The following is a 26089-nucleotide window of genomic DNA, read 5'->3' as shown; positions in this document are numbered from 1 at the left end:
ATCTGTGTCATTTTGAGATTTCTATGTTTGATATTACTAATTCTTTTCTCCATCTGGTCAGCTCTACTACCTAAGCTGGCTATTTCATTTTCATTTCTTTTATTGAGTTTTTCATCTATAGAATTTTTGTTTAGTTCTTTTTTTAAAATTTCAATCTCTTTGGTAAAATGTTCATTTTGTTCTTTGTGTTTTTGAGTTCATTAAACTGCCTGTGTTCTTAATCTCTGTGTTCTTGCATCTCATTGAGTCTTTTCAGAAATGCAGTCTTTTTTTTTAAAAAAAAATTTATCGTTGTTTTTATTTAAACATTCACTCCTAGCCTAAATTCCCATGTCTTTGTTTTATTATTTACTTATTTATTTATTTTAAAGGAGGGCACAGCTCACATGCAGGGATTGAACCGTCAACCTTGGTGTTACCAGCACCACATTCCTAATTAGCTGAGCTAACCAGCCACCTCTTGAATTCTCTGTCTTTTAAGTCACATATTTCCATGTCTTTAAGTTCATTTCTGGAGAGTTTTCATTTTGAGAGCTGCTACATTACCTTGATTATTCATGGCAATTAATGAAGTATTCTTTCTTTTCCTGGGCATCTACAAGAGTGGGTTTTGCAGCAGGTTAATATGAAGAGGTCTTTTTTTTTTTCTGCTTTCCAGTACGTGTTGCTAGGATATTTTTTTTCCTCTCCTGCTGCAGCCTTTTATTTTACTTCACGCTGTTAGTGTTATATTTTTTCTTGCACTGTTCCAGCTTCTCAAGTGATGGGGTTGGGGGGGTGGGGGCGTGCCCTGGAAGGTAGGCTTCTTTGTGAGCAGGTTGCCTGGGTCTCAGGGCACTGTCACTATGGGAGGATGTGGAGGGTGATAGAGTTCTGCATTTCTGAAATCCCGGTGCTGTTCCTGCAGCCTGGTGCAGAGCCTATGTGTCTCAGTGACTATGATTGCCCCCTCAGGGAACCCCCCCCAGAAAGGTGGGAGTGGGGTGGACTGTGAGAGGTAGCTGGTGCGATTGTGGCTCTGTGCAGTGGCAACTATCAGCCCACAGTTGCCTTGGCCCTACAGTTCCTTCTCTTTTGCCAGAATTAGTTGCATTGTGATTCTGAATCTGTTCCTGCATGGCTGCTGTTCTCAGGGCTGTCTATATTCTGTTCTTTAATCTGACGCTGTTCTTTAATCATTTCTTCTGGAGTCTGCTTCTAACACTGCGAGGGTGGGAGCAAGTTGGCCAGGCTCCATGTTTTTGTTTTCTACCTGGCATTGAGGGCTTAAACCACAGTTCTGACCTGAGGTCTCTGTCGCGAGTGCTGGGTTCAGCTGTTTTATATGCTGAATCACAGAGGCAGGATTGTGGGCCCCAGGGGGTGTGCCTGCAGCCTGAATTCTTCCCTCTTCCTCGACTGCAGTGAGCTTCGTTCTGTGTATTGCAGCCCCGTGATCTGCGTCTCTGCACTTTTCCCTTCCCTCCTCTCCTACTCCTCTGATTTGCCCACCTTTAGGTGATTTGATGTCCAGGTCTCTCAGACATACTTGTGTATTGTGCAGAGAATCCTCTTTTGAATTATAGCTGTTCAGTTGGTTGCAACTTTCAGGACATATTTCAAGAAACACTCCTCACACTGCCATTTCTGTACAAGTCTGCTTTCACGAGCACTTCCTCATTGCATGTATTCTGATAGTCAGCCAGAAGTAAAAGCTTAGGGTGTTTTTAAGCCTTGTCTAAGCACATGTAAGGTAATGGATATTGAGATATTTCATTCATCGAACATCTTCAATGATTTTATTTCCACTGGAAGTAGAGAAGCCATGTTGCTTCCATAACATTCCAAAATGAGCTATTCTGAAAACATGTCTATTGTCAGTATATGTTGGAAGTTTTGCCCTTGGTTAGGGTGCAGGCCCATGTGAGCATGTATTATTCGACTTTCTGGGCTGTAGTAGTCAAAGGCAAAGGTACTACTTTAGTTACATCACAGGGTGTTGATATTACATATCCAGGAGTATTTGCTATTGTCACCTTTGAAGAAAGAACCACTGGTGAACCATGAGAATTCGGTGTTACTCAAAGGCATTTCCTGCAGATAATCAGGAAAGGTCTGGATGTTAATAAGCAATTGTGACGGGCTTCGTCAGTAATGGAGGGGAGCAGAATAGCAGGGTGTCGTGCGGGGCAGCCTGCGGGATCTCTGCTCCTGCTCCCCACATAAGAACGCAGGATATGGTGAGGCCGAAAAGGAACACCCACGGAGCCATAGGTAGGGGAGTCATACCACTATATTCTCGCTGGCGGCTGGGTTGGAGAAACAAAACAGGAGCCACACAATTCTCAACCCTCATTGCACCGCTTGCAGGCTCATCCACCATCTTCTTGCTAGGCCCCATTTTCTGCTACCGTAGCCACGGCAGTTATATTAGTGGCCAATGGCTCACTGGCTACAGCTGACGGCCAGCTAGCCACAGCTGATGGCCATCCAATCACAGTTGATGGCCATTTACTACCTGAGCCAGCACCTTTCCATGTGAGGGCGAGAGCCTGGAAACTGCACTCCTGGCTCTGTCCCCACACTCCACCCCTACAGGTTCTCGCCTCACAATCTACGTGACAAGTGCGAGGGGCCCTGTGCGAGGAGCCTTGAGGTGAATGCAATATCCTGGACACAACCAACCTCTCTGGACACAGCCAGGGTTTCTCAGGGCACCACCAGTGCTTCTAGGCACAGCCAGACTTACTGGGCTTCTTAGGGTACCACCAGTCTCCCCGGACACAGCCAGGGTTTCTCAGGGCACCACCAGTCCTTCTGGGCACAGCCAGACTTCCTGGACTCAGCCAGGGCTCTCACGGCACTGCCATTCTCTCTGGGCCTCTCAGGGTACTGTGCTGGAATAACAGCGACTCACAGTTAAGGTGCTTACATACGTCCTGGACATAGCCAGGGTTTCTCAGGGGACTGCCACTCTCTCTCTGGGCACAGCCAGTCTTTCTGGGCACAGCCAGACTTTCTGAGCACAGTCAGTCTTTCTCACATATTCTCCATGGCGGCTGGTCGAGACACAAAAGCAAGCATCTGCCAGTTCCACTACATGGTGGTACGTTCCCAAGCAAACAGTCAAGCTGTCCATTAAATTAGGGATGGAGCCCATTCCCCATAGTCCACAGTCATTCGCCAGGGCTGTGTGTTGGCCTCACAATGTGTGTACTCTCCGCAGGGCGAGGGCTCCAAGTCCTCCCCAACCTGAGGGTGAGGGCCTCAGCAAGCACTTCCCAGCCCACAGGGCCACAACAACCTTCGCTTTCTCTGGCCTATGCTGGTTGGAGAACCGTCCACGTCTTCCCACCCCTCCACGGGGGTCCAGCTCTCCGGCAGCTGCTCCTCCTGGTCTTCCTGAGACTGAGTGTTCACACGCACCAACTGCTCCACCGTCCTTCGGAGAGCTTTGGCCGGCACCATACCCTGCTCGCTGTGCCATTTGTCGTGTGGGGCGGCCTGCGGGGTCTCTGCTCCCGCTCCCCATACAAGAACGCAGGATATGGTGAGGCCAAAAAGGAACACCCACAGAGCCATAGGTAGGGGAGTCATACCACTATATTCTTGCTGGCGGCTGGGTTGGAGAAACGAAACAGGAGCCACACAATTCTCAACCCTCATTGCGCCGCTTGCAGGCTCAGCCACCATCTTCTTGCTAGGCCCCATTAGCGTAGCTACGGCAGTTATATTAGTGGCCAAAGGCTCACTGGCTATAGCTGATGGCCAACTAGCCACAGCTGATGGCCATCCTATCACAGTTGATGGCCATTTACTACCTGAGCCAGCACCTTTCTATGTGAGGCCGAGAGCCTGGAAAATGCACTCCTGGCTCTGTCCCCACACAGGGTTAAGTTTATAACAACATGAAAGGTTATGTGAGGAGCAGTTAACAAAAGAATATCATAGGAGGTGAGGCAGCTCACTGAAAAATGTTGAGTGTGATGAGACTTCATAAGGGCTTCTACTGTACGAGGTAGAAAGATGGTTAAAGGGTTCTTTGCTTTTTCTTAAGCAAAAGAGCAGTGGCAGTAATGGCTCTAAGACAAGGAGGCCACAGGGTTCAGTTGTTGGGAATGATAGACCATTGGTTAATGATGGTCTCCATGTTTTTGGGTGAGTACCCCAAAGGCATTTCCTTCCTTTTCAAAAAGGAAAAAGGATATGTGATAATTGGGGTGCTCAAGGGCAGGTAGGTTCATTAAACTCTTATTTAAGGCTTAAAGGCTATGCTGCTGTGTTCTACCCATAAAATTGAGTTGTGGTTATTGTTCTTTAGTAAAATGTGCAGAGTTTTGGCCATAAAGGAGAAAAAGATTTGGGATCCAATTCGGCAATAACCAACTAGCATGAGAAAACCTTGCAGTTGATGCTTAGTTTTGGGTTTGGGGAAACTTAGGACACCATAAAGCCTCTTTGGATCTAGGTACAGCTCTTGTTCTGATATCAGATGCCCTAAATATTGAATTTGTGTTGGGCAAACTGCAATTTTTCCTTGGCGACTTTGTGTCCTTTAAGCGCCAAAAGCTTTAGCAAGTAATAGATGCTGTCTGCCGTGAGGAGACTTGGGAGGAAGAGCAAAGAAGTGAGTCTTTCACATATTGTAACAGGGTAGAACCCTTAGGAATCTTTGTATCATCCATATCAACCGTTAGGATTTGTGAGAAATAAGAAGGGCTCTCAGTAAAAGCCTAAGGCATTACTGTCCAGGTGAATTGTTTTCCTTCCCAATCAAAGGCAAAAAAGTATTGGTTAGCTTCCTAAACTGGAATGCTAAAGCATGCACTGCATAAATCAGTTTCAGTAAAAGAACTTACTTTCAGCTGGGATGGATGTTAATAGCATGAGAGTTAGGAACAACAGTGTCAGCGATAATAATGTTGTTTTTGCTTGGAGATCTTAAGACAAATTTACACCCTCCACACTTGGGTTTTCTCACAGGTAAAATAGGAGTATTACAGGGACTAGTGGAAGGGATAATGAGGCCTTGAGTCTTGTAACCTTCTATTAAGGGCTTTATACCTTGAAGGGCTTCTTTACTAATGGGATATTGATTAGTTTTGGGGAGGAGTTTTGAGGGCTCTCTTTGAATCTTGATAGGAGGTGCACTGTGGATTCTGCCAATATTAGTTGAAGATATTGCCCATAAAAAAGATAGTATCTGATCCAATAGGGACAAATGATCAGTGCTCCCAAGTTCAGTTATAGTGTTGGAAATGCAGCAAACAAAAGACGTTGAAGGGTGATTTAGTTATTCTGATTGGCTATTTTGATAGCTACTGTCAAATTCTAGAATTATTTCCCTCTTTTGGGAGAAAGAAATTTCAGCATGATACTTCTCTTTTTTTCTTTTTTCTTTCTTCCAATTGTATTAGTCTCTTTTTATTCTTTTGGTAATCTCTTCCAGAGTTAGCTACTTCCGTTTGTAGGTGATGAAATGTCTAAGGAATCCACTTCAGATGTTGGCTGTGAGCATGGTCTTTCCCTTCACTTCAACTCCGAATTAAGACTTTTGATCCTGTATTTTATATTCCAGCCCCAGAAGTAGTTTTCTCTGTAGAAGTTATCTGAAGACAGTCTCACGCTTTATAGTAGTGGTCTACCAGGCTGTAGCTTCTCCAGGAACTCTACACAGGATGGGTTTAAATATGTATTAAACTAAGAGGCATTCTCTCAAATGAGTTTAAATGCATTTTATTTTTAGATGACCTGCATGCTATGTTTTTCTTAAAAAACAATGCCACTGCTCCAAATAAATGAAGGTCAAGATAAATGAAGAGTTCAAGATAACATCAGTCCATCTGTCCTGGTGTGTGGATGAAAAGCAGCAGCCAGTTATGATGATGACAGGGGATGGATCCCAACCACCAACTGCGTTAACATTTTTCCATTTCTAAACCATCCTTAAGAAAAATTATATGGGGTCACAACAATCCTCACAGTAGTCCAGCAGAGCAACCATGCCATCTGGATTCATGTTTTCACCAGTAAAGAACTGGTAGTTTTTGAAGTTAGCAAGGATGTGCTTGATTTGTTCTGCATCTCCTGTCATAAATAGTTTTATTCTTTCTGGGCTCTGTTCTTCAGGTTTCCCTTTGATTGATATCATGTAATCCCTGATGCACTTCTTGTAGGCTTCTTTTGTGAAGCTGGTTTCCTGCAAATGATGGTTCATGACAGTATCAACACCAGTGACTACTGTGCTTTAGGTACTTCTGCCCTCAGGGCCTTCAGTGGAGGCATTTCCACCAATGAGCGAGTCATCAGTGTTACCCTGTGTCCTACTGACCATCTTCCCCTCCAGCTCCAGGCACAACCCGCCCTCCATCTCCCAGATCTTATAGATGTTAGAAAACATCTCATCACGGCTGATGAGGTTGTGATGGTGGCTGGAAGACGACGATGGCGGCGCTGGCCGAGCAGGAACCCGGCGCAAGCTCGATGCAGCCAGAGTGGCGCTGGGGGGAGGGGGGATAAAAGAGGGGAGAGTGGGCAGAAAAGCACATGATGCTTTTCTAATAAATGAATAGGGGCAGAGGAACTAAAGAGAAGATGCTGAGTATCTCTCAAAAAGCCCAAACCAAAAGGGATAGGTTCAGACAGTAACCTGTTGAGGTTTATTAGATATCCCCACCATTTGAACTGTGTTAGTACTCCAAGGCAGGGGCTGCTTTATAATAGTTGTGTTGAGCACCAAGATTGTGGCTTCAGTATCAATAAGGGCAGAGAGATTCATTCCCAACCTGGAGAGTAGTTTCTCTCAGCCATTTAGGAGGCTGGATTGGGAACAGCCCCTGTAGTTCCTTGGAGCCCCATCATTGGGAAGTAGGAGGACATTGGAAGAGCTGGTTGGAAGGCTGAAGGTACCTGAAATACTTAAGTTTGTGGCAGTCTCTTTTCTAATGTCCTGGGTCTTTGCAATAATAGCAGAGATGAGGAGGTTTTTGGTTTCATGTAGGGACCTTCATTTGCCCAAACCAGAGCTTTTTCCCCCCAGAGTTGAAAATTAACAGACTTAGTGATTTTTCTTTCAGGTGACTCATCTAGGGTGTGAGCAAGCTGATTTGTCAAATTGCCTAAGTCTAGAGTGGACATGGTCTCCCATTCTCTCTTGGTACTTGTAACTGCCAGAAAATGGTTTTGGTCTGGGCCGTTAATAAACATTGAGTTAAAAGCTACCTGAATAGAATCAACATCTGAAGGAAGACGAGACTTTGAGAACAATTTGAAGTTGATTATAATATTCGTGAGCAGGTTCATCAGACTTTTGTGAGCAAGTCTGAATTTTGTTCCAGTCAACAGGCTTTGGGAAGGCCCTAGGAATTACCTGATGAAGTCTCTTAGCAATTGCCTGAGCCAGATCATCATAAGTCAGTGGGTTGTACTCCTGGTTGTAATCTTAGAGACCTTTTAGGTTTTTCCCAGTCAGCAGTGTTCATTCAATGCTGAGCCTGGCCTTCACCGACAAACATATGAACTAGCTGATACAAGTTAGAGAAACCAGGTTGATATGTTTGAATGACTATCTTAAATTTCTCAGCAAATCTGTGGTGATCCTCAGCTACTTTGGGAAAATATTTGACTATGGCTAACAGTTCAGCTTTAGTCCAGAGAATGTAAGATATATGGGTTTTATTAGCCTTTCCATCCTCGGAAGGCTTAATTTTAAAGGGACAAGTTCTGATAGGTTCAGGGGAGGAGGAAGACAGCATTGGAGGAGGCAAAGGAGCCAGGGGAGAGGAGGTGAAGGTTTTAGACGGGGGAGCCTGAGACCAACAAACTGGGGGTAAGAAGCATGAAGCTTTAGGAACCATTTTGTCTTTCTTTAATTGTTTACTTCAGTTAATTTTAATATTTTATTTTGCAAAGAGGCAATTTCAGATGCTTGTTAACATTTGGAAGCCTCAAAATACTAATCAAAATAGATGTTCCATTCAGTTTTGGCAGTTTCAGAGCGATGGTTGTCCCATTTGGTTTTTAGAAAAGTAAGTTTGGGGAATTCAAAAGTTTCCCATAATGGCCATTGATATCTAAATTACTTTTAGTCAGTTTGGTCCATTTGGTTATAAATGCATGAAGAGGGACCACAGTTTCTAAATGTAAAATCGGCTGGGGTCTCTGAACTGTGGGGGTATCTTTAAAGTACTTAGACAACTGGGATCCCATTTTTCAGAGGTTGTTTTTCTTTAGAACAAAAGCCTGAACAGCCTGAGGGCCAAATACCAGCAAAGTTCCATTAGGAAAAGTTCGATTTTAAAAAATTGGACCGAAGGCTGAATGGCACAGTTCCAGCAGAACAGCTGATTCCAAAAGGAATCAGAATGAAGGCCAGCATAGTTCTGGTGGAACAGCCTGATTTCAAAAGAGTTAAGCCTCAGTGCCACATGAGTACTGGGTGGACAAAACAAGGCCTAAACCAGAAAAGGATGAAGGCTTACATTACATCCGGAATATAGCCTGGAGAGCTTCAAAATGGAAAGAGAGCAGAAGCTTGGCTCCTAGAGAAAGACTTACCCTCAAACTCCAGGATCAGCAAGGAAGCAGTGAGCTCTGTGGACTCTGTGGACTCACCAGCCGCAGAGCCTGTTGGGGTCTTCTTTGGATTGGTTTTATTTTAATGATTCCCTACGCAAATGTTAGCAGTTGTCATTATTTTTGTGTTTTAAATCCTTGGATTTAGAATGATATCAGATAGAGGTGAGGGAGGGTGCTTATAGCCAGTCTAGCATACAAAATTGTTTTCTAGCACAGGAATTTTCCATTTCAGAAAAAAATTTTTAGACTAATGGTATTCTGATATGTACACAGGGCTCATGGAAAATAGTTCTGCTTTTCTTTTTAAATGTTGAAAACAAAACACATCCTTCTATTACATTTAGAAGTTCCTGTTGTTGAGAAGAATGAAAACAAGAGGCAGTAGCAAAATGTTAGGATTCTAGCATCACAGCTTTTTAGAATAGCTGTAGGAAATTAGTCTAGGTTGTTTGAACAGTTTAGGTGTTTGAATAATACCAAAATCAGGTAATTATTTGACTGTAAGTTGAAGTATAATTTCATATTTCAGGCATTTACTACTTAGACTGTAGTCATCTTCAATTTGAAAATATATGATGGTTGTACAAAATATAGCAACCTTTTTTTTTCTGATGACAGAGAAATGAATTTATATTGATTCATGATTCAAGACCTTTTTGACTGAACATTTATATTCTGGTTACTGGTTCTTTCCTGAAACTCTTCAATGAATGGAAAAGATAATTGAGATAGTATAGACACAGACCTCCTTAAATGGAGCAGTGATTTAGGTTGCCTCTAAACCTATTTAGCATATATTGAAATTATTTATTTAGCAGTTAATAGATAAACCAGCAAGTTCTAGAAGCTGGTACTTTTAGAACATGTCACATGTAGAAAATAAGTTATAAAGAAGTCCTGGATTTTGAGGGATAGAAGACATATACATGAAAATAACATTCTGTATCGTAACAGTGGAAGTAACATTGGAAGGTAGTATGTGACTAATTTCTAAAAGAATAGTTCAAGGAGCATCACTGAGGGCTATAATAGTACAGAGGTGTTCATGAAAAAGGTAATCCTTTAGCTGAATTCTGAGGGGTCCATCGGGTTAGATTGAAGCAAGTTAAAAAGGCAGCCTGGCAGAAAACAAGATATGGGCAAAGTTGTCATGAACTTTATAGGTAGTTTTCAAAATTTCATTATATCTTCTGAAAATTCAATTTACTTATATACTCTTTCATCTCAATTTGTTCTACCCTTTATTTCCTATTTATTTACTTCTACGATCCCCATATCAGGAAGGTGGGACTTTTTAAATTGGTATTGGAGACCAAGAATTACCTGACCAACCTGGGCGAAAGATAAGAAGGCAAGTACACTAGTCATGGGCTGCAGCTCATGGAATAGTGCCTTTGAAATAAACTCTCCTTTTTCACTTAGTCTTTCATTTAATTCCCTTCTATTCCCTAAACTCTCTGAGAAGACATAGAGTTGTAATCATTAAGCTTGTTTTTCTTTTCAGATTTGAGATAATTAAAATAGGTCATTAGATTAAAACAACATTTTTATGAATTACACAGAATATGAAAATGTAAGCATCTTTATAAAATATGTCTAAAGTACATTCCCATTTACATTCACATTCTCCTGCATATTAATCAACTTTTCTTTTGCCTTCCATAATTGTGGTTTATGATACTATTATTACATAGTATTGTTATTAGTATCGATTTAATCTTGACAGTGATCTTTAGGTACATATATTTATTATCCCCATTTTACAGATACAGAAACTGGGTCTTGATAAGGTAAATAACTTGGCCAGTGTTAATGTGGCCTACCAGTACAATAGCTGTGACTTAGACCAGGTCAGCCTGACAACACAACCTGAAGATGTGGTCTGAAAGGATTTTGTGCTGCTTGTGAAATTTCTTGATGTGTTCATGCTCTTGGAGGATAATAAATCAAGATATCTGGAAGTAGGACTATTCTGAAAAATCCAGGACCTACGGGTAGCTGTTGCCAATGTACATTTCTTTGTGCGGATCAAAGCCAGCTTTCTCCAAGAAACATTCCCTCGTTCATATCTCTTTTGGATCCCATTAGCCCAATCTTGGCCTACTTCTTTCTCTACTCTAATGCATATATCTTTAGAACCCAAGGTCATCAGAGATGGAAACCATCTTTTGCTGTATACCTTTAGAGTGCTCAGTGAATCACTTCAGTTTGGGACAAACATTTGCTGAATGCTGTAGTTTAGCTCTTTCAGTAGCAGGTGATTGAAGCCTAACTTAACCTGGACAGACACAGAAGATTGATGGGTAGGCAAGGATTGATGGGTAGACAAGCAGTGCACAGCAGCTGGGCACCTGGATTACTCAGGCACCTGCCTTGTAACCTTGTAACTCATGCCTCTTCTCACTTTCTCAAGTTTCTCCATATGGTATGGTATGGGACAAGGCTGCTGGCTGCTTTGGGGTCACATTCTTGATGAAGTTGGGAAAAAGAGAATCTTTTCTAGTAGCTCCAGTTAGAAAACTGGAGAAGGTCTCTGACTAATGCAGGTTGGATCCTACGTCATCTCTGGACCAGTCGCTGTGGCCAAACTGATGTCCTGTGACTGAACTTGGCTAGTTTGGGTGCCTAAAACTGGGGGTGGGGGTGTGTTTTGTCACTAGAAAAAGAAAGGTAGAGGGGTGAGAAGGCTGGGTCTGCAGTGAAGCTATCACCATAAGCGCCTGAGTAAACACTATGGAGGGAGAAATATACATGATTTCTAGGAGTGTAAAGAGCTGTGATGGAGGTATTGTTTATCACAATAAATGGATAAAATGGAAATGAGGTATGCAGAATTTCCCTGTATGCTTATGCTTACTAATTGACTTTAGATGTCATCAGCATCTGAACTAATTTAAAATTTTGTGACAGGTGTGGTAATATTCAGGTAACTTACATATTCATTAAACAGTCATTTAATGAGTACCTAGTATGTGGGGAGTATTATGCACTTAGGGGATGAGATAAATTAATCATATGACTCCCCCTGTTCTTATTCTTGTGTAAGGTCTTATTTTAGTGGGAGATCTCTTATTCAGGAGCTCTTACGTGGTAGAAGGAATAGAATGGGAAGGAAACAGGATCGCTTTACGGAAGGAGGGGATTAAGTGAAGGCATTGAGGAATATTTCATGAAAGAGATGAGCATTTGTCTGTGGCAGAGTTGGAGAGACCAAAGGGAGTGGAGAGGTGATATCTGGCAGAGTGTCATGAGCGCAGGTGTGGTGATGGAAATATATACAGGCTGTGGCGGCAGTGGCAAGTATGGAGTGGAGCAGATGAGCTGGGGGAACACAGGGGAAGACTGAAAAGTGAGGTTGAAGGCAAGGCTAGCAGGTGTGTGAACTTTGGCTCAGGCTCCCATGTCGTCAGATTTGTGGGTCTCTGTCACCATTGCCTAAGCTTCTAGAGGGCAGGATCTTTATTACTCATCTTGTATCCCTGTGGCCTGGCAGAGTGTCTTCATGTAGCGAACACTCAATATATGTTTACTGACTGACTGAAGATGAAAACATTAGAATTCTGTCATTTATATTAAATTAGAGAATCTAATTCCTAAAGAATCTGAGCATGAATGAAAGACAGAGAAGCAAAAGGCAACCCAAATATAACCAAAGCAGTGAGTGACAGGCTTGAGAAAAGTTTATTGCCGGAGAGAAGGAAAGGGCAGTGAAAATACAAGTGGGTAGATACTTGATAGCAGAGGCTCTGAGCCTCACAGTGCTTGCTAACTAACTGACTTAGTTAAAATCTCTGTTCCTTAGACTTGAGGGCCACTCAGTCATCATCTCTCCTTAATGTATAATAGATACATTCTTGGATGGTAAAGTGTTCACATTCTTCAAGCATATGATTTGAGTCATTAGGATTTCTTCAGATATCCCCCAAAACTTTTCTTTTGCATTCAGTGAGACATCTGATTTGTCCTCCAAATGTATTAAATTATACACAAAACAATATTGAGAAATTTTTACTTCTTTCCAAGGGGAGTGGCCCAAAGCAGTATAGTGGCATGCATTTAGTTTTATAGAGAGTAAAGTTTAAAAATGAATGAACAAAATACGTAAGCATGGTATACCTAAAGAAAAGAAAAAATTGAGCAGAGCAGCAATAAGAAAGAAAAATGGTCAGTAAGGTGCTAATGTGGATAGTAAAGCAATGAAGCAGAGTTTAATTTATTTATTTTTAATTTATTTTTTAAATTTATTTTTGAAATTTATTGGGGTGACAATTGTTAGTAAAATTACATAGATTTCAGGTGTACAATTCTGTATTACATCATCTATAAATCCCATTGTGTGATGAGGGTAAGGGGGATCAAATATATGGTGATGGAAGGAGAACCGACTCTGAGTTTAATTTTTTTTGTGTTGCAACTACTTCGATTGCTTCATTCTAAATTTTGCTTCATTCAAAGTATAGTCAATCATTATTCACAGATTCTGTATTTACACATTTTCCTACTTGCTCAAATTTATTTCTAATTTCCAAATGAATACTCGTGGTGCTTTTACAGTCCTTTGCATGAATTGTAGAGCAGGAAAAAAAATCGAGTTGCCCGGCGTGCATATTTCCAGCTGAGGTTGAACAAGGTGACTGTCTGCTTGCTTATTCCTGCTCTTATTACTGTAAACAAGTGTCCTTTTCTTGGTCTATTTAGAGCCATGTTTTTCACATTTTTGTGCTTTATGTTGGTGATTACACTGTTTAAAATCGCCCCAAGCACAGTGCTGAAGTACTATCTAGTGTCCCTAAGTGTGGGACAGCTGTGATGTGCTTTAAGGAAATAGCACCTGTGTTAGATAAGCTTCGTTCAGGCATGAGTTAGAATGCTGTTGGCCATGAGTTCCAATGTTAAGGAAACCAGGGGTGCCAAAAAATGTATACACATGACTTGTATTCATCTTTTGTTATCGGTATATATTGAGTATTACAATTTTAATACAGTTTTTTCCTTTCTTAAAATGTGTATTAATTTTTTGCACCCTATGTATATATTAAATAAGGTGTCTTTAAACAGAAGCACACATAAAATTAGATTATATATTGACTAGAACCAACTGTATTTTCCTTAGGAACACTGGTTCAGTATTTGCTAGTTCATTGTTTGTAGGGAGTTTACAGAACATTAACTGCTGACAATAGTGAGGAGTAATGTAATAACAATTGATTATTTCTCTGCTTTTCTTCTTCCTGGGGTCAAGTTGGGCTTATTTATGAGGCGTGGTCTAAAAATACGGTGAATGTTTAAATAAAAAAAAAATTTAACAGTAAAAGACACATTGCCGGTAATCCCCCTCAAAATACTCTCCCTCGTTTCGAACACTGTTATCCCGTCATTCTTGCTACTTTCTGAAGCAGTTATGCAAGTCTTCTTTTGGGAGTGTCTTTAGTTGTGCTGCTGTGCCTGCCTCGATGTCCTGAATTATTTTGACTTTGGGGTAGAGCCAGAAATTGCATGGTGTTAGATCCGGTTAATAAGGTGGATGAGGACACACTGTAATGTTTTGATTTGACAGAAATTGCCATGCCAGAAGCGGTGTGGGACATGGCGTCTTTCCGTTTTGATCACAAAGTTCGATGAATGCTGCTGCCGAGTGCCATCCAAAGGAAAGGCAGGTGCGTTGAACTTTAGTAACAGTGTGTGACAAGTTTCAGCTTGTTCAGTGCTGTCAGTCCAGTGTGAGCTACAGTTGAGAGAAAGTGTGTTTTAAAGTGTGCGGTAAATTGCCCTCCATCATGACAATGCTTGATGGTCACACATCGCTTTTGGTATATGGCAATTTCTGTCAAATACAATCATTATGGTGTGTCCTCATCCACCTCATTCACTGGATCTGGCACCATGCGACTTTTGGCTCTTCCCACAAGTCAGAATGATTCAGGACATTGAGGCAGCCACAACAGTGCAACTAAAGACTCCTGAAAGAGGACTTCTAGAACTGCTTCAGAAAGTGGCAAGAGCGGTGGAATAAGTGTGTTCGAAGTGACGGAGAGTATTTTGAGGGGGATTAATAGCAATGTGTCTTTTATTGTAAAATATATTTTTTTGTTTTGTTTAAACATTCACCGTATTATTTGATCACACCTCTTAGTTATTTTGCGGGTTTCTTTCTTTTATGGGGTAACTTTTATTTTAACAAAATTTCAAAATTGCAGTAAAGTTGCAAGAATTGTATAATGAAGTTCCTTACAGTAGAACTATAAGTGGGTGGAATAGTGTGGCCCCCATGCTCTGAAATAAAACAATTCATGTTTCCCAGGAACTTCAGAATGTGATCTTATTTGGAAATAGGGTCTTTGTAGATGTAATTAGTTAAGATGAAGTCATAGTGCATTAGGGTGGGCCAATGACTGTTATCCTTACTGGAAGATGAGAGGATACACAGAGATACAGGAGAGAATGCCACATGAAGATGGGGCTAGAGATTGGAGTGATACAGCTACAAACCAAGGAATGCCAAGGGCTGCTGGGAGAAAGAGATAAGGAAAGGTTCTTTCCTAGATCCTCCAGAGGGGATACAGCTTCATTTTGTACTTGTAGCCTCCAGAACTGTGAGAATATTTACCACTGAGTTTGTGGTAATTGTTACGGCAACCTTAGGACACTAATACAACCCTTTATTTCTGTTCACCAATTTATTATTATTTGCGTCTGTCTTTGTCTCTCTTTCCCGTTTTTTTCCTCTCTCCTTCCTTCTGCATGTGTATCTTATTTTTTTCTGAACTGGTTTAGAATAATTGGGAGATAGTGTACCTTTACCCCTAAATACTTATTTCCTAGAATAAGACATTTTCTTACATAAGCATAATTACAAAATAGGAAATTAAAAATTGATACAATACTATTATTTAATCAATAGTTCATATTCAAATTTTATCAGCTGCCTAAAAATGACCTGTTTTTCCTCGTCCAAGTTCTAAGCCAGCTTTATACATGTTATTTCCTTTTCATGCCTTTGGTCTTCTGTTAATCTGGGAACAGTTACTCAGATGTTTTTTGTGTTTCTTGACCATGTCATTGTTGAGATGTGCCTGCCAATTATTTTGGCCTTGTCTGATTATTTTCTCCTGTTTAGGTTTAGGTTTAGGTTATGTGTTTTCAGTAGAAATACCAGAGTTGTCTTTTATTCTTCTCAGTGCCCCATATCAAGAGGCACTAGATGTTGGTTTACCTCAACACTGATCGTTCAATTAAGATGATGTCTGAGAGGTTTCTCCACTATAAAGTTACTATTTTGCCCTTTGAAGTTGATAAGTAATTTGTGGAGAGATGCTTTGTGACCATGTAAATATCCTCTTCATTATCAAATTTTCACCCACTAATTTGAGCACTCATTGATGATTTTCTAAATCCATCACTTGTTTGTTTATATCAATATAGACTCATGTTCTTTTTTCAGTAAGTTATAACCTTTCACTGTCTTTATTTATTTGATACTGGAATGTCCCACATTTGGCCAATGAGAAGCCCCTTTATGCAGACGCATGTGTCTTTTAGATACGTTCTCATTATTCCTTGAGCACTTTCTTACTTTCTGGTTCAAAATATTTCAGGCTCATCTTGTACTTCTCTATCCCATCTTTGGTATCACCCATTTCTTTGAAGAGCCCACGTAGGCTCATTTAATGTGTTAAAGTGGTATATAGCTATAAAGAGACCAAATGATATTTTCCACTTTCTTTACTGTTCCAGATACCGTGTTTCCCCAAAAATAAGACCTAGCTGGACCATCAGATCTAATGCGTTTTTTGGAGCAAAAATTAATATATAAGACCCGGTCTTATTTTAAATTATATTAAATTAAATTATATTTAAATAAGACCAGGTATATAATATAATACCCGGTATAGTATAAGGTAATGTAATATAATATAACATAATATAATACCGGGTCTTATATTAATATTAATTTTTGCTCCAAAAGATGCATTAGAGCTGATGGTCCGGCTGGGTCTTATTTTCGGAGAAACACGGTAGCTACTGTTCCACTGAGCTTCTTCAGAGTTCTCAGGGGAAACTGTACACTAATGGAGGGTATACACACTCTCGAGGATTGATGCTTCTTGTAGTCCTGCCCCAGTAATAGGAATTTCTACATACCGTGTTTCCCTGAAAATAAGACCTAACCGGAAAATAAGCCTTAGCATGATTTTTCAGGATGACATCCCCTGAATATAAGCCCTAATGTGTCTTTTGGAGGAAAAATTAATATAAGACCTGGTCTTATTTTCGGGAAAACATGGTAGGAGGAACATACTTAGAGCTGTTACATGTTAAAATACTCTCTATATTATGACTGAATTTGTTTTTATGAATCTGTTCCCTTCTTCCTAGTTAAGGAAGTTTTAATGGTATGTTTTAAACAATGTTTTATTTTTTTAAACTATAGTGGTATTGATGAAGGGTTTTATTAAATTTATTGGGGTGACATTGGTTTGTAAACTTATATAGGTTTCAGGCGTACATTTCTGTAATATATCATCTGTATATTGCATTGTTTGTTCACCACCCAGAGTCAGTTCTCCTTCCATCACCATGTATTTAACTCCCTTTACCTTCTTCTACCATCCCTCCTCCCCCCTTGCTTCTGGTAATCACTAAGCTCTTGTCTGTGTCTATTGAGTTTTTGTCTTTCTTTGTCTTGTTCATTTATTGCTTTCAGTTTTATATTGCACACATGAGTGAAATCATATGGTTCTTGACTTTTTCTGTTTGGCTTATTTCATTTAGTATGATAATTTCAAGATCCATTCATGATGTCGCAAATGGCAGTATTTCATCTTTTCTTATGGCTGAATAATATTCCATTGTATATGTGTACCACATCTTCTTTATCCAGTTGGCTATTGAAGGACACTTCAGTTGTTTCCATGTGTTGGCCACCATGAATTATGCTGCAGTGAGCATAGGGGTACATATATCTTTATGGATAAATGTTTTCAGATTTTTTGGGTAGTTATCCAGAAGAGGGATTGCTGGATCGTGTGGTACTTCTAGTCTTACTTTTTTGAGGAACCTTCATACTGTTTTCCATAGCGGTTCTACCAATTTACAGTCCCACCAGCAGTGTGTGAGGGTTCCTTTTTCTCCACAGCTTCTCCAATACTTTTTATTACTTCTCCTGTTGATGATAGCCATTCTAGCAGGTGTGAGGTGGTATCTCATTGTGGTTTTGATTTGTATTTTCTTAATAGCTAGTGAAGTTGAGCATTTTTTCGTATATCTGTTGGCCGTTTGTATGTCTTCTTGGGAGAAATGTTTGTTCAGGTCCTCTGCCCATTTTTCAATTGGGTTTTGTTGTTGTTGTTGTTGTTGAGTTGTATAAGTTCTTTATATATTTTGGATATTAGCCCTTATTGGAGGTGTGGTTTGCAAATATCATCTCCCATTCGGTTGGTTGCCTCTTTGTTTTGTTGATGGTTTCTTTTGCTGTGCAGAAGCTTTTTATTTTGAGATTGTCTTATTCATTTATTTTTGCTTTTACTTCCCTTGCCTTTCAGGTCAAATTAATAAAATCCTCTCTGAACCCAAGGTCCGTAAGTTTAGTACCTATGCTTTCTTCTATGAAATTTTTTTTTTTTGGTCTTATGTTTAGATCTTTGATCCATGGTGAGTTGGTGACAGATAGCAGTCTAGCGTCATTCTTATGCATGTGGCTTTCCAATTTTCCCAGCAACATTTATTGAAGAGGTTTTCTTTTCTTCATTTTATGTTTTTTTATCTCTTTTGTTGAAAATTATCTGTCTGTATACAACGTGTGATCAGAAAATATGGTGAATGTTTAAATAAAAAACTTTGTAACAGTAAAAGACACACTGCCATTAATCCCCCTCAAAATACTTCCCCTCGCTTCCAACACATTTGTCCCATTGTTCTTGCCACTTTCTGAAGCAGTTCTGGAAGTCCTTTTTCATGTCTTTAGTTGCGCTGTTGTGGCTGCTTCGATGTCCTGAATCGATTCAAAACGTTTACTTTTCATGGTCATTTTGACTTTGGGGAAGAGCCAGAAGTCACATGATGCCAGATCTGGTGAATAAGGTGGATGAGGACACACTGTAATGTTTTTATTTGAAATTGCTCTGCCAAAAGTGATGTGTGACATGGAACATTGTCATGATGGAGGTTAAACTTATCCCTTTTCTCAGGCTGTTTTCTATGCACATCATTTCTTAAATGCTCTAGTAAGCCCTTACAGTATTCCAAGTTCCCACAATGTTCCTGGGTACAAACTCAGCTCGCACAATTCCATCAAGATAAAAAAACACGAATTAACACCTCCTGGATGTTAAATCTTGATTAATGCACTTTTTTTGCACAAGGAGAAGTGGGTGATTCCATTGAGAACTGTGAACTTTAGTCACAAAATCATAACCCTAGACCCAAGTTTCATCTCCCGTGATGACATGTCTTGAAAAGCTGGGATCTGAAGTGGCACCATCGCTGAACTCCAATGAAATTGGCAAACGCTGTTCCTTTTTTTCAGCAGTCAAAATCCATGGAACAAATTTCACGCTCACTCACCTCATGTTCATATCTGTTGTTAAAATGCTTTGAACGGAACCACAAGAGATGTTCCAATCCTCAGAAATTTCCCTGATAGTGAATCACCTCTTTGATCAAATCATTTGGCTCGCTTTTTCAACATTCTCTTGATTTTGAAGGACGTCCCAATCTCCCCTCATCTTCAGTCAATTCACAACCATTACAAAATCTCTCAAACCACTTGTAAACCATCTTCATGGCACTGCAGCATCACCATAAACTAATTTTAATATTTTGTGTATTTCTTTAGCACTTTTTTGCAGTTTGAAACAAAATTTCTTGTTAATGCTTGGTGATCCATGATTTACAGCACAGTTTGAAACACACCTTGTCACAACTGTAGCTAACACCTGACTGCACCAAACAAGTTGGAACTTGTCACATACTGTTACTAAGATTCAACACGCTGCTTCCAGTATTGAATTTCCCTGCCTTTCTATTGGATGGCACTCAGCAGTGGAATTCACGGCATTTTTTTTTATCATACCTCATATATGTGTGTTTATTTCTGCGTTCTCAATTCTTTTTCATTGGTCTGTGTGTATGTTTTTCTGCCAGCACCATACTATTTTGATTATTGTCACTCTGTAGTGTAAATTGAAATCAGGGAGTTTAATACCTCCAGCCTTGTATGTTTTTCTTAGCTTTGGCTATTTGGAGTCTTTTGTGATTCCATACAAATAGGATGGTTTTTTGTTCTATTTCTTTAAAAAATGTGATTGGGATTTTGATGGGAATTGCATTAAATCTGTATATTGCTTTGGGTAATATGGCCATTTTAACTAACTATGTTGATTTTTGTAATACACAGATATGGGATATCTCTCCATTTCCTTGTGTCTTCAATTTCTTTTAAAAATGTCTTACAGTTTTCAGTGTATATGTCCTTTGTTAAGTTTATTCCTAGGTATTTTAGTCTTTCTGTTGCAATTGCAAAGGGAATTTTTTCATTTTTTTCCCCCTGAAGTTTCATTGTTAGTATATAGAAGTGTAATGGATTTTTGTATATAGATTTTGTATCCTGCAACTTTACTGTATTTGTTTATTGTTTCTAAATTGTTTTGGTGGAATCTTTAGGGTATTCTATGTAAAAAAAATCATGTCATCTGCAAAAACGTGACAATTTAACTTTCATTCCCAATTTGAATGCCTTTTTTTCTTTCTCTTGCCTGATTCCTCTGGCTAGGACTTCCAATACTATGTTGAATAACATAGTGATGGGGCATCCATGTCTTGTTCTTGATCTTAGAGAAACAGCTTTGAGTTTTTCACCATTAAATATGATATTATCTGAGTGTCATATATGGCCTTTATCATGTTGAAGTACTTCTATACCCATTTTATTGTTTTAATCACAAATGGATGTAGTATCTTATCAGATTTTTTTCATCTATTGATGTGATCATATGATTTTTATCCTTTGTTTTATGTGGTGCATCATATTGATTGATTTGTGGTATGAACTTGCACCCCTGGTATGAACTCCATTTGATCGTGATATATGATCTTTTTAATGTGTTGTATTCGATTTGCTTGTCTTGTGTTTTGTTCATGATTTTTGCATCTGTGTTTATCAGAGATACTGCTCTGTAGTTTTCTTTTTTTGTGTTATTCTTACCATGTTTTGGTATCAGGGTAATGTAAACCAGGATGGCCTCATAAGATGAGTTAGGAAGTATTGCCTCTTGTTTAACTTTCTGGAAGAGGTTGAGGAGGACAGGTATGAAATCATCTTTGAATGTTTGGTAGAATTCACCAGTGAAGTCATCTGGTCCTAGACTTTTGCTTTTGTGGTGGTTTTGGATGACTGGTGCAATTTCTTTATTGTTGACATGTCTATTTAGATTTTCCTTATTTGTGATTCAATCTAAGAAGGTTTTGTATTTCTAAGAAGTTGTCCATTTGTTCTAGATTATTGAATTTGGTGACATATAGTCCTTCATAGTATTCTTGTATGATTCTTTTTCTGTGGATATCTGTTGTAACTTCTCATCTTTCATTTCTGATTTGGTTTATTTTTTTCTTTTTTCCTTAGTGAGTCTAGCCAGGGGTTTATCAATTTTATTAATCTTTTCAAAGAACCAGCTCTTTGTTGCATTAAATTTTTCTACTGGCTTTTTTTGGTTGTTGTTGTTATTTAGTTCTCTAATTTGTATTATTTCCTTCCTCTCCTAACTTTGGGTTTCATTTGTTCTTCTTTTTCAGTTCTTTAAGATGTAATGTTAGGTTGTTTATTTGGGACTTTTCTTTTTTCTTGAGCTAGGCCTGTAATGGTATAAATTTCCCTCTTATTACTGCTTTTGCTGCGTCCCAGTGATTTTGATATGATGTATTTTCATTGTCATTTGTCTCTATGTGTCTTTTGTGCTGTCTTTTATGTTTTCTTTTACCCAGTCATTTTTTAGTAGCATGCTATTTAAGCTCCATGTAGTTGAGGTTTTTCCTGCTTTCTTTTTGCAGTTGATCTGTAATTTCATAGCATTGTGGTCGGAAAATATGCTTTGTATGGTTTCAGTCTTCTTAAATTTGCTGAGGCTAGTTTTATGTGCCAACATGTAGTCTATCTTTGAGAATATTCCATGTACACTAGAAAAGAATGTATAGTCTGATGTTCTAGGATGAATGGCTCTTAAATGTCAATTATGTCCATTTGGTGTAATGCGTAATTTAACGTGATATTTCCTTATTGGTTTTTTGTTAGGATGATGTATCCATAGCTGTAAATGGCACATTTAGGTCCCCTACTATAATTGTGTCCTGGTCAGTTTCTCCATTTAGTTCTGTTAATAGTTGCTTTATATGTTTCGATGCTCCCTGATTGGGGGCATATATAGTGATAAGTGTTATGTCTTCCTGTTGTATTGTTCTCTTTATTATTATGAAATATCCATCTTTGTCTCTTGTTACCTTTTTTATCCTGAGGTCTGTTTTGTCAAATATAAGTATGGTTATACCCACCTTGTTCTGGATGCTATTTGCTTAGAGTATTGTTTTCCACTCTTTCACTTTGAGTCTATATTTGTCCTTGTAGCTGAGATGTGTGTCTTGGAAGCAGCATGTGGCTGGGTTTTGCTTTTTGATCCAATCTGCTACTCTGTCTTTTAATTGGTGAGTTTAGTCCATTTACAGTTAGGGTGATTATTGATACATGAGGATTCCCTATAGCCGTTTTATCTTTTGTTTTCTGGTAGCTCAGTGTCTCCATTTTTCTCTGCTTTTGTGTTTCTGTCTTATTTTATTTTGGTGGTATTACAGGTTTTTTCCTTATGTTTCTTTTTTGTTGTTGTTGTTATGTGCCTCAGTTCTGGGTATTTCTTTTTTTAAGTGGTTATAATTAAGTTTATGTAAAAGAAGGTTTCATATATACAGTAGACCTTTTTCTTCAGCATGCATGTTATCTCTATTCTTCTTTGCAAATTCAGACCTTTACTTCCTCCCCTTTTATGTTTTTGTGGTTACAAACTATCTGTATTTATGCTGTGAGTTGATTTCTGAGTTACAGTAACAAAGTGTTTTCTTCTCTTTTTTTTAAATGTTTCTATCTTCTTTACCCTTTGTTATGTTTAAGTGTATAGTGCCCTATTCTGTGCCCATTTCCTGCTTCTGTCTATCTGTTAGTAATCTTACTCATACTTTTGTATCCTTTTGTCTTTTTGTTTCAGGTAGAATAACCTCCTTTAGTATTTCTTGTAATGCAGGACTTGTAGTGGAAAATTCCCTCAGCTTCTTTATATTGGAAAGGTCTTTATTCCTCCTTTATATCTAAAGGATAGCTTTGCAGGATATATTAGTTTTGGCTGGTAATTTCACTCTTCCAATAGTTTGAATATTTGATTCCACTCCCTCCTGGATTGTAGAGTTTCTACTGAAAAGTTTGATGATAATCTAATGGGCTTTCCTTTGTAGGTTACCATCTTCTTTTCCTTGGCTGCCTTGAGAATTCTTTGTTATTCATTTTTGACAGCTTCACTATAATGTGCCTTGGAGAAGCTCTGTTATGATTGAGGTAATTAGGTGTTCTATTTGCTTCTTGGATTTGAGGATCCAGTTCTTTCCATAGGTTTGGGAAGTTCTTATGAACTATTTGTTTGAATAGACTCTCTGTGCCCTTCTTCCTCTCTTCTCCATCTGGTATACCTATTGTTCTTATGTTGTTTTTTTCTGATGGAGTCAGGTAGTTTCTGTAGAGTTCTTTTATTTCTTTGAACTGTCAGGTCTCACTCTTCTTCCATGTGTGTCATTTACAAGTTTCTGTCTTCGATGTCACTGATTCTTTCCTCCATCTGGTCAGCTCTGTTTCCTAAGCTGGCTATTTCATTCTTCATTTCTTATGTTGAGTTTTTCATCTCCATAATTTCTACTTGGTTCTTTTTTAAAACTTAAGCTTCTTTGGTAAAATATTTATTTTGTTCATTGATTTTTATTTCTGAGTTCATTAAACTGCCTATCTGAGTTTTCTTGTGTCTTGTTAAGTTTTTTTAGATCTGTAATCTTGAATTCTCTGTCATTTAAGTCACATGATTCCACGTTTTTAAGTTTATTTTGTGGAGATATTTCTTTCTGAGCTGCCTTGTTACTTTTGTTATAGCAATTACTGCACTATGTTTTTTTTTTCTGGGCATCTGTGGAAGTGAATGCTTCAGCAGTTGATATGAAGAGTTTTGTTGTTTTTTTTTTTGCTTTCCAGTAGGTAGTGTTGGAGCAGTGCATTTTCTCTTTCATTGGAGTGTTTTAATTTCTTTTGAGCTCTTCCCACTTCTCGCGCAATGAGAGATTTCCTGGGGAGATGGGCGTCTCCTCTGTGACCAGGTCAGTTTGGTCTTAGGGCACCACCCCTATGGAGGATGTGGTGGGTGTTTGGGTTCAGAGCCCATGAAATCACAGTACTGCCCCTGCAGCCCAATGTAGAGCTGTGCCCCTCAACATCACTCTGGGCTTGTCCATTTGGATTAGCTCGGATAGATGGGGGCAGGGTAGACTGGGAGAGACTGCTGGTGTGTTTGTAGCTTTGTTCTCCTCCGAGTAATGGCTACTGTCAGACCATAGCTTCCTCGCCCCTATAGCTTCTGCCTTGTGACTGGAATTAGCCACAGGGTGCGTCTGCAGCTCAGGAATAGTCCAGCTCTCAGGGCTGTAGATATTCTGCTCTCCAATCAACACTGCCACTGTTCTTTGTTCCTTTCTGGGGCCTGCTGCTAACACTGCAAGAATGTAGGGGAGGAGAGCTCTGGGAGAATGTGGGGGGATGGCCAGGCTCTGTTACACTGTTTTCTGCCTGGCAGTGAGGGCTCTTAGGTTGCAGTTGTCTCACTTCTGTATTCGGTTTGCTCTGAGGTCTCTGCCCCGATCTGTGGGTTTGGCCCTATTATATGCTGATCCCTCAGGTAGAATTGCTGGGGCCACAGAGAGTGGCACCTACAGTTTGATTCCTCCCCTCTCCGGGGACCACAGTGAGCTCTGGGCTGTGTCTGTGCCTCTGTCTCTACACTTCTCTGTCTTCCCCTCCTCTGTTTGCCCTGATTCACCTACCTTCAGATAGTTAGATGCACGGATCTTTCATGTGTTTGTGTGTTGTGTAGGGAATCGGGAGTCCTATGTTGAATTATAGCTGTTCAACTTGTAACTTCAAGGGAAGAGTTCAATGCTGCCATATTTCTGACATCCCTGGGTTTTACTTTTGATTCGGTGATAAACTTGCAGTAGTTGACTTTAATTTGATTCCAAGTGTACATCTAAAATATTCCTTAAAATAAAATCCAAATTCAAAAAGTTATGAAATGGGGCCGGCTCGGTAGCTCAGGTGGTTGGAATGCCATGCTCCTAATGCCAAGGTTGCTAGTTCAATTCCCACATGGGCCAGTGAGCTGCACCCTCTACAGCTAAGATTGTGAACAACGGCTCTCCCTGGACCTGGGCTGCCGTGATCAGCCGGAGGTTGGCGTGTGCTGCCGTGTGCTTCCGCCAGCTGCTGTGTGCTGCCAGGAACAGCCAGTGGCCAGCAGCGAGAGCTGCCATGAGCTGCCGTGAGCTGCTGTGAGCGGCTGACTGGCGACCGAGTGGCTCAGCCGGGGGAGTGCAAGGCTCATAACACCAGCATGGGCCAGGGAGCTGTGTCCTACACAACTAGACTGAGAAACATCAGCTTGAACCAGAGTGGTGGGGGGAGAGGTGGAAGAAGGGAGAAAACAAAACAAAACAAAAAACCTATGAAATGAGTACGTGTCTGTTGTAGACATTTGTCAAAACAAAACAAAACAAAGAAAGCTTGGAGAAAATATGTCAGTTATCACTGTTGCTGGGTACAAACTCCATGGCTCACATTTTTTTCATTTGAGTATCTTAAATGTGTTGTTCTATGTCCTTCTGGCATAAAGCATTGTTATCAACATTTGATAATGTAATTTTTATTCACTTGTCATTTTTGTTGTTTTGTAGAAGTTCAAAGAATTTTTTAAAAAGTCTATTCCCTAAGATATATCTTGTTTTGATTACTTCTGGGTTGATATACTCACGTATGTGGTGTGCTTCAATGTATCGTTTTAATTTCAGGAAAGTGTTTTTGGAATTGTGTTTTTTAGTATTCTTTCAATCTCATTGCCTTGGTTTTCTTCTTTAGGGATTCCTATTATCTGTATGTTGGATTATGAGACTGAATGGATGACTATATTTCTCTTGAATCCTTCTACTTTTTTGTCATTGGAGGGTAAACTTTAAAATTTTTTGCTCATTGCCTCTGTTTCTCTTGAGGTAATTATTTGTGATATGTACTTGTTCTTGTGTTCCTTCTAATTTAGTCCTTTTTTTCTGAGGTAATTTTTTTAATGGATGATTTCTGCTCATGATTTTATTGACATTAGGAGTATTGACCACAAGGCTAGGATTAAAATAGTCATCCTGCTTTACCACTAACTAGCAAGTAACTTAATATAATGAAGCCTCGACAAGTTGC

General features: G+C 39.6%; 1 protein-coding gene and 1 pseudogene across 4 annotated transcripts in view; one reads left to right on the top strand and one right to left on the bottom strand.

Moving 5' to 3' along the window:
• The window catches only part of SPIDR (scaffold protein involved in DNA repair), a 566075-nt gene that overhangs the window by 10610 nt on the left and 529376 nt on the right, over window positions 1–26089 (top strand). The window lies entirely within an intron of this gene.
• LOC109437511 (translationally-controlled tumor protein-like) lies at window positions 5898–6379 on the bottom strand (annotated as a pseudogene).

Source organism: Rhinolophus sinicus, chromosome 7 (assembly GCF_057876585.1).
Source record: "Rhinolophus sinicus isolate RSI-liver-muscle chromosome 7, RSI-T2T, whole genome shotgun sequence".
NCBI lineage: Eukaryota > Metazoa > Chordata > Mammalia > Chiroptera > Rhinolophidae > Rhinolophus > Rhinolophus sinicus.
The sequence above is the reverse complement of the archived record's forward strand: the minus strand, read 5'-3'. Positions and strand labels throughout refer to the sequence as shown.